The sequence below is a fragment of the Chiloscyllium plagiosum genome, unplaced genomic scaffold (assembly GCF_037043375.1).
Source record: "Chiloscyllium plagiosum isolate Xiang-an unplaced genomic scaffold, Cpla_swu_hap1 HiC_scaffold_30, whole genome shotgun sequence".
In the NCBI taxonomy this organism is placed as follows: Eukaryota; Metazoa; Chordata; class Chondrichthyes; order Orectolobiformes; family Hemiscylliidae; genus Chiloscyllium; species Chiloscyllium plagiosum.
In genome coordinates this window covers 56,309,163-56,326,369 of record NW_028270168.1, presented here as the reverse complement: position 1 = coordinate 56,326,369, position 17,207 = coordinate 56,309,163, and the positions used below count along the sequence as shown (strand labels likewise).

Below are 17,207 nucleotides of genomic sequence, written 5' to 3'. Positions count from 1 at the left end.
TTATTTAAGTGAGCCAGAACACACTGCAACACGGCGGCATGGTGGCACAGTGGTTAGCACTGCTGCCTCACAGCGCTAGAGATCCGGATTCAATTCCCGCCTCAGGCGACTGACTGTGTGGAGTTTGCACGTTCTCTCCGTGTCTGCATGGGTTTCCTCCGGGTGCTCCGGTTTCCTCCCATAGCCCAAAGATGTGCAGGTCAGGTGAATTGGCCATGCTAAATTGCCCTTAGTGTTAGGTAAGGGGTAAATGTAGGGGTTTGGGTGGGTTGCGCTTCGGAGGGGCGGTGTGGACTTGTTGGGCCGAAGGGCCTGCTTCCACACTGTAAGTAATCTAATCTAATCTAAAAAAACACCCAGGAGTCATGAGAAACCAAGGACAAACATCCATGCAATGTATTTAGGAAGCACAGTGTGCCGATTCCTACACAACAGACCTAAACAAGAAGACAACACCCCCAGAGACTCTCGCCACCCTGCCATAAATCAGACGTCTCTGAGATGACAACCAGACTACTCTGGCCCTTATGCATCATGGTAGCCCACAAACCTGCCACCACACTGAAACATCTCCTGATGTATTTAAAGGACTCTGTACCAACAACCAGCAGAATGAATGTCATATACAAAATACCCTGCAAGGATTGCAACAAACATTACATTGTGCAAACGTGCAGGAAATTAGCTGCCAGGATACATGTGCACCAACTAGCCACCAAAAGACATGACCAACTATCACTGGTATCCATAAACACAGACAAAGAGGAACACCAGTTTGACTGGTACAATATATCCGTCCTGGGACAGGCTGAACAAAGACACGCATAGGAATTCCTAGAGGCCTGGCATTCAGACCGGAACTCCATTAACAAACATATAGATTAGGACTACATTCATTGCAGAAACAGAACCGGAAATGATATCACCTGCACAACAAACCGAGACGGATAATTAGCAAGTGGGATAAAACACCAGCCTTTCGTTGGAGGCTCGCTGATGATGTTACCTAGCATGATGAAACGTGTGAGAACGAAGGGCCTGTTTCCACACTGTAGGGATTCTAAGAAACGTTTGAATGAAGGGAAACTCTTTTTAAAAGCAAAAGGGGCCAGTACCGTGGCTCATTGGTTAACACTGTTGCCTCAGAGCACCAGGAGTTTGCACATTCTTGCCTTGTCTGCGTGGGTTTCCTCCGGATGCTCGGTTTCCTCCCACAATCCAAAAATGTGCAGATTAGATGAATTGGCCATGCTACATTGCCCGTGGTGTTCAGGGATGTGTAGGTTAGATGCATTAGTCAGGGGTCAATGTAAAATAATAGGGTAGCGGAATGGGTTTAGGTGGGATACTCTTCGGAAAATCTGTAGACCTGTTGGGCTGAAGGGCCTGTTTCCAGACTATCAGGATTCTGTAGGGATTTTAAGAACAAATCTAACAGTTCAGCAAGCAAATTTTCAACCTGATTTAGATGAGAATATAGAAGGCATGAATAGTAAGTTTCAAAAAGTGTGGTGCTGGAAAAGCACAGTCGGCGAGGTAGCATCTAGAGGATGCAGGAGAGTTTTGAGCATAAGCTCTTTGTCAGCTCATTCCTGATGAAGAACTTCTGCTCGAAACATCAAGTCTCCTGCTCCTCAGATGCTGCCTGACTGGCTGTGCTTTTCCAACACCACACTATTTGACTCTGATCTCCAGCATCTGCAGTCCTCACTTTCTATTAATGGATAGTAAGTTTGCAGATTACATCAAAATTGGTGGCATAATGGACAGTGAAGTAAGTTATCTCATTACAAAGAGATCTTGGATCAATTGGGTTTATGGGCTGAAGATTGACAGAGGGTATTTAATTTTAATGAATGCAAGATATTGCATTTTGTTAAAACAAGCAAGGTCAGGACTTACATAATTAAATATAGAGCCTTGGGTAATGATGAAGAACAGAGAGACTTTGGGGCCCAGGCACATAATTCTTTGAAATTTGCATGTTATGTTGACAGGGTGGTTAAAAAGGCGTTTAGTACAGTTGCCTTAATTGCTTAGAAATTAGAGTATTGGAGTTGTGATAGCATGTTGAGGTTGCCCAGGATGTTGGTGAGGGCTTTTCTGGAGAATTGTGTCCAGTTCTCGTCATACTGTTAAGCTGGAGAGGGTTCAGAAAATATTTATCAGGATGTTGCCAGGAATGGAGGATTTGAGTACTAAGGTCAGGCTGGATTGGCTGGGAGTTTTTTTCCCTGGAGCATGGGAGGCTGAGGGGTGACCTTACAGAAATTTAGAAAGTCGTTTACATTATAGATAAGGTGAATGGCAGGTGTCTTTTCCCTAGGGTTAGGGATTTCAAGACTAGGAGGCATTTCTTTTAAGGCGAGAGGAGAGAAACTTAGTAAAGACATGAGAGGCAACTTTTTAAAACAGATGTGGAGGAGCTCGTGTTGGACTGGGATGGACAAAATTAAAAATCACAATACTAGGCAATGGTCCAACAGATTTATTTGGAGGAGAAAGTGAGGACTGCAGATGCTAGAGATCAGAGCTTAAAAATGTGTTGCTGTAAAAGCGCAGCATCAAAGGAACAGGAGAATCGACGTTTCGGGCATAAGCCCTTCTTCAGGAATGAGGAGGGTGTGCCAAGCAGGCTAAGATAAAAGGTAGGGAGGAGGGACTTGGGGAAGGGGCGTTGGGAATACGATAGGTGGAAGGAGGTTAAGGTGAGGGTGATAGGCCGGAGAGGGGATGGGGGCGGAGAGGTCGGGAAGAAGATTGCAGGTCAAGAAGGTGCTGCTGATTCTGAGGGTTGGGACTGAGAAAAGGTGGGGGGGAGGGGAAATGAGAAAGCTGGAGAAATCTGCATTCATGATTCCTGAAGAAGGGCTTATGCCCGAAACGTCGATTCTCCCATTCTTTTGATGCTGCCTGACCTGCTGCGCTTTTCCAGCAACACATTTGAAATCTGCATTCATCCCTTGGTTGGAGGGTTCCTAGGCGGAAAATAAGGCGCTCTCCCTCCAGGCGTCGTGTCTGGCGATGGAGGAGGCCAAGGACCTGCATGTCCTTGGCGGAGTAGGAGGGGGAGTTAAAGTGTTCAGCCACGGGGCGGTTGGGTTGGTTGGTGAGGATGGTGTTATCTGAAACGTTCTGCAAGTAGGCGGCCTGTCTCCCCAATGTATAGGAGGCCACATCGGGTGCAGCGGATGCAGTAAATGATGTGTGTGGAGGTGCAGGTGAATTTGTGACGGATATGGAAGGATCCCTTGGGGCCTTGGAGAGAAGTGAGGGGGGAGGTGTGGGCGCAAGTTTTGCATTTCTTGCGGTGCAGGGGAAGGTGCCAGGAGTGGAGGTTGGGTTTTGGGGGGGGCGGATCTGACGAGGGAGTCACAGAGGGAGTGGTCTTTCCGGAACGCTGATAGGGGTAGGGAGGGAAATATATCCTTGGTGGTGGGGTCTGTTTGGAGGTGGCGGAAATGATGAAGGATGACACAATGTATCTGGAGGTTGGTGGGGTTGTAGGTGAGGACCAGTGTTGTTCTGTCCTGGTGGCGATTGGAGGGGCGGGGTTCAAGGGCGGAGGAGCGGGAAGTGGAGGAGATGAGGGGAAATTGCGGTCTTTGAAGAAGGAGGCCATCTGGGTTGTTCGGTATTGGAATTGGTCCTCCTGGGAGCAGATGTGGCGAAGGCGAAGGCGAAGGAATTGGGAATATGGGATGGGGTTTTTACAGGGGGCATGGTGGGAGGAGGTGTAATCTAGGTAGCTGTGGGAGTCAGTCGATTTATAGTAAACGTCCGTGTTGAGTCGGTCGTCCGAGATAGATAGAAATGGAGAGATCTAGGAAGGGGAGGGAGGGGACTGAGACAGTCCAGGTAAATTTGAGGTCAGGGTGGAAGGTGTTAGTAAAGTGGATGAACTGTTCAACCTCCTCGTGGGAGCACGAGGTAGCGTCGATACAGTCATCGATGTAGCGGAGGAAAAGGTGGGGGGTGGTGCCAGTGTAGCTGCGGAAGACGGACTGTTCCACATATCCAACGAAGAGGCAGGCATAGCTGGGGCCCATGCGGGTGCCCATAGCTACTCCTTTGGTTTGGAGGATGTGGGAGGATTGGAAAGAGAAGTTGTTCAGAATGAGGACCAGTTCAGTCAGTCGAAGGAGGGTGTCAATGGAAGGGTACTGGTTGATTCGGCGGGAAAGGAAGAAGCGGAGGGCTTTGAAGCCTTCGTGATGGGGGATGGAGGTGTATAGGGACTGGATGTCCATGGTGAAGATAAGGCGTTGGGGGCCGGGGAAGTGCAAATCATGGAGTAGGTGGGGGGCGTGGGTTGTGTCCCTAACGTAGGTGGGGAGTTCTTGGACTAAGAGGGACAGGACCGTGTCAAGATATGCAGAAATGAGTTCGGTGGGGCAGGAGTAGGCTGAGGCAATGGGTCGGCCGGGGCAGTCAGGTTTGTGGATTTTGGGCAGGAGATAGAAATGGGCGGTTCGGGGTTATGGTACTATGAGGTTGGAGGCGGTGGATGGGAGATCCCCTGAGGTGATGAGGTTATGGATGGTCTGGGAGATGATGGTTTGGTGTGGGAGGTCGGGTCATGGTCAAGGGGGCAGTAGGAGGAGGTGTCCGCGAGCTAGCGTTTAGCCTCAGCGGTGTAAAGATCGGTGCGCCAAATTACCACCACGCCTCCCTTGTCTGCCGGTTTGATGGTGAGGTTGGGGTTGGAGCAGAGGGAGTGGAGGGCTGCACGTTGCAAGGGTGAGAGGTTGGAGTGGGAGAGAGGTTGAGGCGGTCAATGTCGCGGTGGCAGTTGGCTATGAAGAGATCGAGGGCGGGTGAGAGGCCAGCATGGGGTGTCCAGGTGAATGGGGTGTGTTGGAGGCGGGAGAAGGGGTTGTCAGAGGGTGGGCGGGAGTCCTGGTTGAAGAAGTAGGCGCAAAGGCGGCGGAAGAAATGCTCGATGTCTCGCCGCGTGTTGAATTCGTTAATCCGGGAGCGTAGGGTGATGAAGGTGAGGCTTCTGGTGAGGACTTTGGAGGCACTAGCTTTCAAAGCGCTGCTGCTTCATCAGATGGTTGTGAAGCACAATCATATGACACAGAATTTATAGCAAAAGATTACAGTGTCATGGATTTGGAATGAATTGAACAAACCTAGATTAAGTCTTTCATCTTTTAGAATGGGCTTACCAGTTTTGGTCCTTTAATATGTAAATTCCAGAACTACTTTTAAGTCACATTCTCAAGATAGGAGGTTTTCTAACAAAAGGTTCCATCTCCACTCAGGAAATGCATTAAAGGTGTGAGGTTAAAGCCTGTATCCCACTCTTGAGTCAAACTGGTTCTATTCCTAAAGTGGAATTTACAAAATATTACATGGATTGACTGCCTGTAGGTTTTGCATTTTTTCAGCAAAATAGAATGCTTCTGCAAATATGGTGAGAGCCTTTAACATACCCATGGCATGGTACATTGGTGAGACCTAGCAGTTGCTATGACAACAGGTGAATGGACACTACACAATTGAAGCAGGGTAGCCATGCTGTAATGAAGACGTGAGGTTGCAGACAGATGTAGAGTCATGAAGTTATCCAGCATGAAAATAGACCCTCTGGTTCAACCAGTCCATGCTCGTCATAATCCCAAATTTAACTAGTCCCACTTGCCTGCGCTTGGCCCCCATATCCCTTCAAACACTTTTTCTTCACGTACTTTTAAACATTGTAACTGTATCAGTGTCGATGATTTGGAGGAGCCAATGTTAGACTGGGGTGGAAAAAATTAAAAATCGCACAATACCAGGTTATAGTCTAATAGATTTATTTGGAGACACTAGCTTTCGAAGTGCTGCTTCTTCAGGTGGTTGTGAAGCATGATCATAAGACAGGAATTTATAGCAAAAATCCAAGACTGTGGTTTCCTCCCATGCTAAATTGTCCAGTGGTAGGCGCATTAGTCAGGGATAATTGTAAGGAAATGAGTCTGCGTGGGTTACTCTTCGGAGGATCCGTGTGGACTTGTTGGACTGAAGGGCCTGTTTCCATGCTGTAGGGAATCTAATCTAATTTAAAGTTTATAGTGTCATGCAGCTGAAATGATATATTGAACAAACCTAAATTAAGTCTTTCATCTTTTAGAATGGGTTTGCTCGTTTTAGTTCTTTAATATGTAACAAAACCTTAACAATGCATTAAAGGTTTGAGGTTAAAGTCTGTCTATGTCCCAATCGTGAGTTAGACTGGTTCTATTTCTAAAGTGAAATTTATAAGATATTACATGGATTGACTGCCTGTAAGTTATGTATTTTTTGAGCAAAATAGAAAGTATCTGCAAATATAATTCTGCAAATAAAGATTCATCCCATTGACTTATGTGTGTATGTCTGTGAGCATGCAAGAGAAAGAGAGAAGTGTGCATGTGAGTGTATGCCTGTGTGTAAGCTTGGTAGAGTATGTGTATGAGTGTGATGGGGTATAAGCCTGTGAGAGGGTGCATGCTTGTGTGTGTGTGTGTGCATATGAAAGAGAGCTTGTGTATGAGACACGGTCTGCGTGAGTGTGAGTACTAAGAGTGTGCGTGTATGTGAGAGAAAGAGTATAGTGTAGAGTGGTCACATGTAGTGTGGCATGAACCCAAGGTCCCAGCTGAGGCTGAGGATCTAAAATTTGAATTTAGGCAACAAGTATATGTAGATTTTTATTAACCACAAAATAGTTTTTCAATTTAAAAGAATATTATAAAATGGCTGAGAATACTGATTGAACCCTGTGAACCTGACTGCTGATTTGTAGAATTAAGCTGAAATTCAAAGATAAGAGGACAATAGAGTTTTCATAAAATGAATACTGACACATTAGTTGACCATTTGAACTAACCTTGAACTGATACATAGCATGACAATTTATGTAAATAAGATTTCTTTTCCGAGGAATACCATTGGATTAGCCTGTTGTCAACTATGCCACCAAATTACAGTTGATTGGACTTTTCTTGTAATTAAGAACCCTTTCCCAGGAAATATCTTTGGATTAACTTCCTGTAAATCATGTCACCTTATTACATGTGATTTGTCTTTCTTGTAATTAACGCTGTACTATCTCTTAAAAAACATATAAATAATGTGTAATTTTCAAATGTAATCACGCAACTTCACCACGGAACACGGAAGCCTTAACCTCTGGATAGAATTGCATCAAAGTACTTTAATTCAATAAACTAATGACCCTTGCTTTTTGAACAGATGGTATTTGTTGATTCTTTTGACCGATCTCGAGCCAGGAGGCCCCTCTTGAGAAATCATAGATCTACAGGTACCGAGCATGACTATCAGCCTCTGCTTGATCACTTTGCATGGTTGCCTGTCCCAAAGTCCGCCTTGGAGGATGGCCAGCCGAAGATCCAAGGCCGAATGTCCCTGACCGCTGAAGTGTTCAATCCCCTCATCTAAGTTTATGTAAGTTTGGAAGGTTAGGAAGTGTATTAGGCCGAACCATCTCCAACATGGGCAAGAGATAGATTCATAGAATTCCTGAAATGCAGAAAGAAGCACCAAACCTCCGAAGAGCATGGCACCCAGATACCAACCCGATTCCATCCTTGTAACCTCACATGGGGTTTTTACCATGGCTAACCCACCTAACCTGTATGTCCATGGACACTATCGGGCAATGTTTAGCATGGCCAATCCATCTCACCTACCCATTCTTGGGACATCGGAGGAAACCCGAGAACCCAGAGGAAACCCACACAGTCACAGGGAGAATGTGCAAACTACACAAACATTTGCTCAAGGCTGTGAAACCCAAGTTCCTGGCCCTGTGAGGCAGCAGTGGTAATCACTGGGGTAATGTGCTGCCCAAAATTGACTGGTGAAACCTGGGATTGAATGAAGAATCTTAATATCTTCAGGCTAAAGTATTCACAACTGAGCTATTTCAGCAACAGCAGATAAAGGCGAATGTATCACTTTTTCTTTCCCCAGAATAAGTGGTACTACACAATGCTTATAAGTGGAAACTCAGGTTCAATGACTTAAAAGAGGATATTAGATGAGCATTTTAGGTAAATAAATTTGCAGGGGAGGGAGCATGGGAAGTGGAGAGAATGCCTTTCTGTACAGAAATTTGGCATTAATAAATTACTTCTTTCTGTGCCATAACGCACCTAAGACTGATTTCTGCAACTTCTGCTCATAATATAACACTTGGGTCCAGGAATCACTGAGGTAAATCTGTGCTGTTCCCCAGGAAGGCTCTCCTTCCTCAACTGATGAAGGGCTTATGCCTGAAGCAGTTGACTCTCCTGCTCCTTGGATGCAGCCTAACCTGTTGTGCTTTCCCAGCGCTGCACTTTTCAATGCTGATTTCCAACATCTGCAGCCCTCACTTTCAGCTGTGGTACCCTGACGCATCCTCCGAGTTTCTTGGAGCTTTTCCAGCAGCACTGATCTCTGCAATCTTTTCCAACAGACGAAAGTGGACAAACCTTTTACCTTGCACAGTGAAAGGCTGATGATAGTGAGGTGTTGGTGACTGTCAGATCTTGCTGTGATATCTGTTGGGATTGATAATGTGGAAATGCTTCCCACTGCAAGTGCTGTAAATAAAATGGACAGATAGCAGTCTTCCCCTCAGTCCAGGGTACAATCCTCCATCCAAGATGGCAGCAGAGTAGTTGCCTGATCACAAAGGCACCAAGCATCAATGCTGATCCTGTCCGACACTTCTCTTTCTTGCATTTCTCTTTCTCATGATTCGTTGGTTTTTAGAGCTTGGTCAGGGAGTCAGCAACAGTTGGGGAACAGTCTCAGTTCCCCATAAGGCAGATAGTTGTGATCGGCAGCATTATGGCTTCATCAATGTCTAGAGCTGTACTCTGCAGCGAGATAGCTGACTCGGTAATGGAGCATTACAGTGGATGGAGTCCAGCGGATGGCGGTAGTGACAGTGAAGGATGGCAGCAATGGCAGTCTGTCATGAAGAATGGTGGCATCCCTGGTCAGTGACAAAATATACAGGCAGGAGGCTGGAAAAACACAGCAAGCCAGGCAACGAGGAGGTGGAGAAGTCGACATTTTGGGTGTAACCCTTCTTCAGCACTGTGGGTGGGTGTAATGGGTGCAGCAGATAAAGGGGATGGTGGAGGTAGGGTGGTTAAGTGGAGATAGGTGAAGACAGGTAGAGGGTCCAACCTGGTTGGTTAGTGGGATGAATGAACCCGGTTGGTGGCATGGAGAAGTGGAAGGTGCTGGGAGTTGGGGGATGGGAAGGGAGCTTATTTGACTTTGGAGAACTCAGTTCTCTGTGCTGTATGCTGCCCAGGCAGATGAGATGTTGTTCCTCCCATTTGCGCTATGGTTCGTTTTGGCAATGGAGGAGGAAGGATGGTCATGTCGGAAAGGGAATGGTTGGGGGAATTGAAATGGGCTGTGACTGTGAGGTCTAGTCAGCCCCTGCGGACCTGGCTGTGATGCTTGGTGAACAGTTCCCTAACTTTACTTTTGGTTTCCTGGATGCAGGGAAGACCACGCAAACTAGGTTGGATCAGAGCAGGCGACCTTTTGTCTCGCCTGGAAGGACTGTTTGGAGCCCTGGCTGGAGGTGAGGGGGGTGGTATACCGACATGTTTTGCATCTTTTCCGGTTGCAGGGGAAGGTACCTGGGGGTGGGGGATGAAGCAAACCAAGGACTGTTGAAGGGAGCAGTCCTTTTAGAACGCAGAGCAAGATGGGGAGGAGAGATGTTCTTGGTGGTGTGGTCTAGTTGCATTTGATGAAAGTGTTTAAGGATAATGGGTTGGATGTGGAGACTGGTGAGGTGGTAGGTGAGGACAAGGGGGACTCTGCATTGAGAGGGAGGAGGGTTCAGGGCTGTGGAATGGGAAGTGGGGATGGTGCGGCAGTGGGCTGTCTGGATGACAGGAAGGAAAAGCATGTTGTTCGAAATAGGTGGACATCTGAGATGCTCGCGAGTGGAATGTCTCCTCATCCGAACAGATGCGGAGGTGGATATCTGGGATGCTTATGAGTGGAATGCGAACATCCCAGATATACCTCTGCTTTCCTCAAGAACCGTTCCCTTTATCAGTCCTTAGTTTGCGCCATTCTCCCCACCAACCTCCTTGAACCCCCAGGTACCTTCCTCTGCAACCAGAAAAGATGCAAAACTTGCCGGTCCACCACCCCTCTCACCTCCATTCAGCGCCCCAAACAGTCCTTCTAGGTGAGACAGAGGTTCCCCCAACTCTCTTTCAACCTGGTTTATTGCATCAGGTGCTCCTAATGTGTTCTTTTCTACATCGGGGAGACTGAACGTAAACTGAGGGAACAGTTCACCGAGCATTGCAGCCAGGCCCACGGGCTGACCACAGTTCACCTACCTGCATGTCTTTGGATTGTGGGAGGAAACCAGAGCACCTGGAGGTAACCCATGCAGACACAGGGAGAATGTGCAAACTTCACACAGAGAGTTGCCGTAGGCTGGAATCGAGCTTGGCCCTGTGAGATAGCAGTGCTACCCATTGAGCCACCGTGCCACCCTGCCCCACTCTTCAATTCCTCCGTCTCCAATCTGACTCGTCTCCAGTGGTAGGGACGGCTCACTGCAGGAAAAGTGCAATATGAAGGGGAGATGGAGTTGGATGTGATAAAAAAGCAGCTATACCACCAGAATCCAGCTCCTGTAACTCTCTGTAAACTTAAGGGATCTCAGCAATTTGATGTCTGACTGAATCCTTCCTGCACATGGAGCTGGGGAATGGTCTGTTGCCAATGCGACTACACTATTGAGTAGCCAGCTCAGGTGGGCAAGTGTATACCTGTCACTGACCTGATATTTCCACAGGAACTGCATAGTGTAGGTATGTCTTGGCTGCGCGGTCAGATAAATTGTAGTTCAATAAATAGGACATCCATATAGTTTCTCTCAACTGTGACGAGTGTAATTTGTTTTTATTCTCAGTGTAAGTTAAAGCTTCCTGGAATGTATTAGAACCCCTGATTTTTAAAAGATTGTTTCTGTTTGAACCTGTGGGCTGAAGGATGCCCTCTGGGTTGTGAGCAGCAGCTTGCATTAAAAAGAATAAACAATTTTTTTGAGGTCAGGCCTGGAAGTTAATTGCAGGTCGTTTATGATCAAAAACTCTGCAGACTCTTTTGGTCATTAATGAGGTCATTGTCTGGAAACTGGTGCCAACATGTCTGGGAGAGGACATGAACAGAAGAAAGACCTGGAGTGTTTTGAAATGGGATTTTCTGAGGAAAGGCTGTTGATGCTGCAGCATAAAAGTTTGACATTCGTATGTATGTGTGAAACAATGCATCATGGAAACTGCTAAGTAATGTGGTCAGTTTCTTGTTTAATAGATTAGATTCCCCATAGTGTGGAAACAGGCCCTTCGGCCCAACTAGTCCACACCGACCCGCCGAAGAGTAACCCATTCAGACTCATTCCCCCAGACTAATGCATCTAACTCTTTGAGCAATTTAGCATCACCTAACCTGCACATCTTTGGACTGTGGGACGAAACCCACGCAGATACGGGGAAAATGTGCAAACTCCACACAGACAGTTGCCCGAAGCTGGAATTGAACCTGGGACCCTTGTGCTGTGAGGCAGCAGTGCTAACCACTGAGGCACTGTGCTGCCCCATGGGGTAATAATTTATCTTTGTTTTTTAATCTATCTTTGGCATGAATGGAGCTGAAAGCAAAGGTTGTTCGATTAAGTCGTTGTTTCCACTGAGGAGTATGTGCAGTACGCTGTTGGGAGACACTTGTGAATGTGCTAGTGACTGAAAATGATGGACAAGTGTCAACGTGAACATCTTTTTCATTGAACTGGCTGCCAATGTGAAACAGGCTGAGAGAACGGAACAGGGAGTGGAGGGAGAGAACTGAGCAGGGTGGGAATTGGAGCTGTTCTTTGCCTGCCACAAAACCTGGCCCAATGTTTCATCTCACTGCTCCCATTTCCCACCTATATCCCCTTCACCCCCACCACCACCACCACTCTGTCCCCAATATCCACAAACTTCCAAAGATTTTTTTCATACATACATGCTTTTCTCACACATTGAACAATTTGAGAAGCAGATAAAAAAAGAGAGCAGCCAGTCCAGAAGCTTCCAAACTCACTCTGCACCTCATTGACCTTCTTGAACTGCTGCAGTACATGAGGTGAAGCTGCTCCCAGATTGCTGTTTGGTAAGGCGTTACAGGGTTTTCATCCAGTGGTAATAAGGTAGTGCTGATATCTGTGTCAGTTACAATCATTTTGTTTTTATATCCCACCTTTAACAGAATAGAAACTTGGAAAATAGGAACAGGAGTAGGCCATTGTGGTGTTTGATCCTGCTCTGCAATTCCGTGTGATCGTGGCTGACATGCTACTCAGTAACGTTTCCTCCTTTCAACCCTGCCCTTTGATCCCTTTAGCCCTCAGAGTTATATCTGTCTCCTTTTTGGAAATATTCCATGTTTTGGTCTTAATTGCTTTTTGTGGCAGTGAATTCCACAGATTCAACAGTCTCTAAATAAAGAAATTTTACCTCAACTTCGTCTTACCTGCACATCCACAATCTCATTTATTTTAAAAGTTTTACCTGCACATCCATCAATATCATTTATTGTATCCATTGCTCCCGATGCGGTCTCCTCTACATTGGGGAGACTGGACGCCTCCTAGCAGAGCGCTTTAGGGAACATCTCCGGGATACCCGCACCAATCAACCACACTGCCCTGTGGCCCAACATTTCAACTCTCCCTCCCACTCTGCCGAGGACATGGAGGTCATGGGCCTCCTTCACTGCCGCTCCCTCACCACCAGACACCTGGAGGAAGAATGCCTCATCTTCCGCCTCGGAACACTTCAACCCCAGGGCATCAATGTGGACTTCAACAGTTTCCTCATTTCCCCTTCCCCCACCTCACCGCAGTTCCAAACTTACAGCTCAGCACTGTTCCCATGACTTGTCCTACCTGCCTATCTTCTTTTCCACCTATCCACTCCACCCTCCCCCCCGACCTATCACCTTTCATCCCCTCCCCCACTCACCTATTGTACTCTATGCTACTTTCTCCCCACCCCCACCCTCTTCTCAGTTATCTCTCCACGCTCCAGGCTCTCTGCCTGTATTCTGATAAAGGGCTTTTGCCCGAAACGCCAATTTTCCTGCTCGTCGGATGCTGCCTGAACTGTGCTCTTCCAGCACCACTAATCCAGAATTTGGTTTCCAGCATCTGCAGTCATTGTTTTTACTTAGTCTTAAACAGCCTACTGATATCCTTAAATTGTGATCCTTTGATTGTAGACTTACTGGTCATTAAAAGCAATCTTTTGCATTTACCTTGTTAGTCCTGTTAGAATTTTATTGGTTTCTGTGAGGTCCGTCTTCATTCTTTTAAACCCCAGTGAACTTTATCCTAACCAATCTATCCTATCCTCAAACGTCAGTCCTGTCATCCCAGGAACCAGTCTGGTAAACGTTTGTTGTTCAAACTCCATAGCCAGGACATCTTTTATCAGATACGGATTTCAAACCTGCACGCAATACTCCAGGTGTGGTCTCACCTTGTACAATTTCAGCAAGATATTCCTGCATTTCTCAACTGCTCTCGTATATGAAGCCCACCATGCCATTTGTCTTCTACACCTCCTGCTGCACCTGCATGCTTACATTCAGTGACTTATATAGGAGGACGCCATGTCTCATTTTTTCTTTTTCTTTCATAAATCCACGCTGACTGACTCTGTCCACTCTTGTCACCGTTTTCCAGTGTTAGGGAAACCTGTCTATAATGCCATGTTTTCTTTCCACCTTTTTAAATAGTGGGGTTACATGAGCTTCCCTCCAATCCATAGGAATTGTTCCTCATTCAAAGAATTTTGAAAGATGACCATCAATTTTCTCTGGGAGAAAGTGAAGACTGCAGATTCTGGAGATCAGAGTCAAAGAGTGTGGTGCGGGAAAAACACAGCTGAGCAGCAGGAGAATTGACGTTTCGGGCATCAGTCCTTCATCAGGAATGAGGCTTGTAGGCCAAAGGGGCTGAGAGATAAATGGGAGGGGGATGGGGCTGGGGTAAGGTAGCTGAGAAAGTGATAGGTAGATGAAGGTGGGGATGAAAATGACAGGTTGGAGAGGAGGGTGGAGCAGATAGGTGGGAAGGAAGATGGCTGGTAGGACTGTTCAAGAGGGTGGTGCAGAGTTGGAAGGTTGGGACTGGGATAAGGTGAGGAGAGGGGAAACTGGTGAAATAAGAACAGCAGGGATCCTTTGCAGGTCTGGGAGAGTATGGCCCTCTGCTGTGGCAGGGCTGACTGCAGGGAGTGAAGGTGATGGTGCATTGCTGTGAGTGTGGAGCGGAAGATCCGGAAGAAGAACCATTTCTGGAGGCTTTGGATTTGTTGTAGGTACTGGTTATCTTGGTCTGAATGGGAGAGTCCGTGTGGGATCAGTCGGTTCCGTAGGCAAGCGCTGAAGAAGGAGATGTGGCTGTGGTAGTGAGTCTGCTTCAGGACTGAGGAGATGAACTTGGGGGTGCAGTAAGAGAGAAACTCACTGAGATCCTTGTAGAGAAAGAAGGAGAACTACTTCAAGGTAAGTGAGAAAATCTATTGCCTTAAAACTTGCCTTTAAACATTTAGATTAAAATGCTGAATTATAGAACACATCTACTGCACTAGAAAATAGACAGGTAGGAAGGCTCAGCAAAAAAGGGGAGATCTCAACGAATGCAGAAGATAGGGACATATGGGCTCACCAAGTGATAACAGGATGCTGTCAGGCAATTAAGAATATTTGCCTTAGCATCGGTGAATCTGTGTGAACAGGACACCAAGTGATAACATTCACAGCTGTTCCCTTGTGAAATTAATGACAGTGTTTGATTCTGACCCTGAAATGAAACTCGGTACTATCAAAAGTTTTGTAATTAATGGTCAGATACTGCCAATTATGATGGATCCTTATTACCCCTTGAAGGCGGGGCAGACACAGAGAAAGAAAAAAACTTTGCTGACTTAAGAGTTCAAAAGGACGCTATAGATGGAGACCATTTTAATGCTGAGGCTATTGGTGCCAGTAGAAAATTAACTCTTAGTGCGTGTCTGCTATGGATTGAATTTAATTGCATTTTGGGACTTTATGATGATATTGAATAGCCATTGCCAGTTATTAAATATAAACTCTGTGAAAGGTAATATTGGTGAAGCCTTAGCTTAGTTGCTGTTCTTGTAGACCACTCTACAGACCTTACAGACTGCCCCGCTGTCATCTCTAACTAATCAGATCTTATGTTTTATTTGAATTTGAATCACAAACTTGAAAAGAAAGCATGTTTAATTCGAGACTAATTAATAATTTTAAATACAACCTTTGCAGTAACATTTCGGCCTCGGGTACAGAATGATTCTGTACTTAAGATAAAAAGCAGGAATCTGCTCCCAAGTTAAAATTATTCTAAACGTAACATTGAAGGGATTCTGACACAATCTGTCGGGAAGCCATTTTATGGTCAAAAGTCTGCCCTCCTTGCTGTGAGAAACGAAGCTCACTCACTTCAATAATTTCAGTCCGAGACAAGATCTGAAGTAATCAGTGCGTTTATTATACGCTTGCAAGCATGATGCCTGAAATAGACACACAGAGTTTAGAAAGTACATATCTTATATAGGATTCACTACTCCAAACCCGGTGCCCATTACTATTGTTTATCTCTTGCCTTATCCGGCCTTGTGCATGACAAAGTCCAAGTTTTACTTGGCCATTTCACCACATCCTGCTGTGGCCCATTGTTATGTATATCCTCTTTCACTACTATCTATTTCCCTGACTTGTGACATTTCCTCCCTTTTCCCCAACCATATTGATCCTGATGACCTTTTAATTGGGGTTTGTTTTTGTGTTTTTGCAGAAGTGGGAAACAGATGCTTACAACTACTGCTTGTACAAGCATATCTGGCTAAACCTACACCCTCACAGCACCTTATCTATTTGTCTGTAACATCTATCATTGTTTGCAGGAACGTTTCATCCTTGTATGCACATTTTAGCTAATACAAAAAAATTATATATTCCTTCTGTGGGATATAGGTAAAGTAGTGTTACTTCTGTAATCATAATTACTTATGCAAGGTAAATGCACTCACACCAGTGTATAATTGTTTCAACCAAGAGCTGAGTCAACAAGAATGGAAACTATGTGGAGGAAATATATAATTGTTTTTGTATGAGCTAAAATGTGCATACACGAATTGACAACATTTTGAAATTATAGTTGTCATCGTCCCAGTAAACCATAGGACTGCTCTGTCATTAGACAGAGAAAGATGATTGATTGTGCTTTAACCTGAGAATCACCATAGAACATAGAACATAGAAGAATACAGCGCAGTACAGGCCCTTTGGCCCTCGATGTTGCGCCGATCCAAACCCACCTAACCTATACTAACCCACTATCCTCCATATACCTATCCAATGCCCGCTTAAATGCCCATAAAGAGGGAGAGTCCACCACTGCTACTGGCAGGGCATTCCATGAACTTACGACTCGCTGAGTGAAGAACCTACCCCTAACTTCAGTCCTATATCTACCCCCCCTTAATTTAAAGCTATGCCCCCTTGTAATACCCGACTCCATACGCGGGAAAAGGTTCACACTGTCAACCCTATCTAACCCCCTAATCATCTTGTACACCTCAATCAAGTCACCCCTAAACCTTCTTTTCTCTAATGAAAACAGCCCCAAGTGTCTCAGTCTTTCCTCATACGATCTTCCTTCCATACCAGGCAACATCCTGGTAAACCTCCTCTGCACCCGTTCCAGTGCCTCCACATCCTTCCTATAGTATGGCGACCAAAACTGCACACAATATTCCAGATGCGGCCGCACCAGAGTCTTATACAACTGCATCATGACCTCAGGACTCCGGAACTCAATTCCTCTACCAATAAAAGCCAATACGCCATATGCCTTCCTCACCGCACTATTTACCTGGGTGGCAACTTTCAGAGATCTGTGTACATGGACACCAAGATCCCTCTGCTCTTCCACACTACCAAGTATCCGACCGTTATCCCAGTACCCCATCTTTTTGTTATTCTTCCCAAAGTGAATCACCTCACACTTAGCTACATTGAATTCCATTTGCCACCTTTCTGCCCAGCTCTGCAGCTTCTCTATATCCTGCTGTAACCTGCCACATCCTTCCTCACTGTCAACAACT

At 45.9% G+C, this 17,207-nt stretch overlaps 1 protein-coding gene across 1 annotated transcript in view; it reads left to right on the top strand.

Annotated features, from left to right (window-relative positions):
• LOC122545827 (uncharacterized) overlaps window positions 1–17,207 on the top strand; it is a 33,182-nt gene that overhangs the window by 10,809 nt on the left and 5,166 nt on the right. The window lies entirely within an intron of this gene.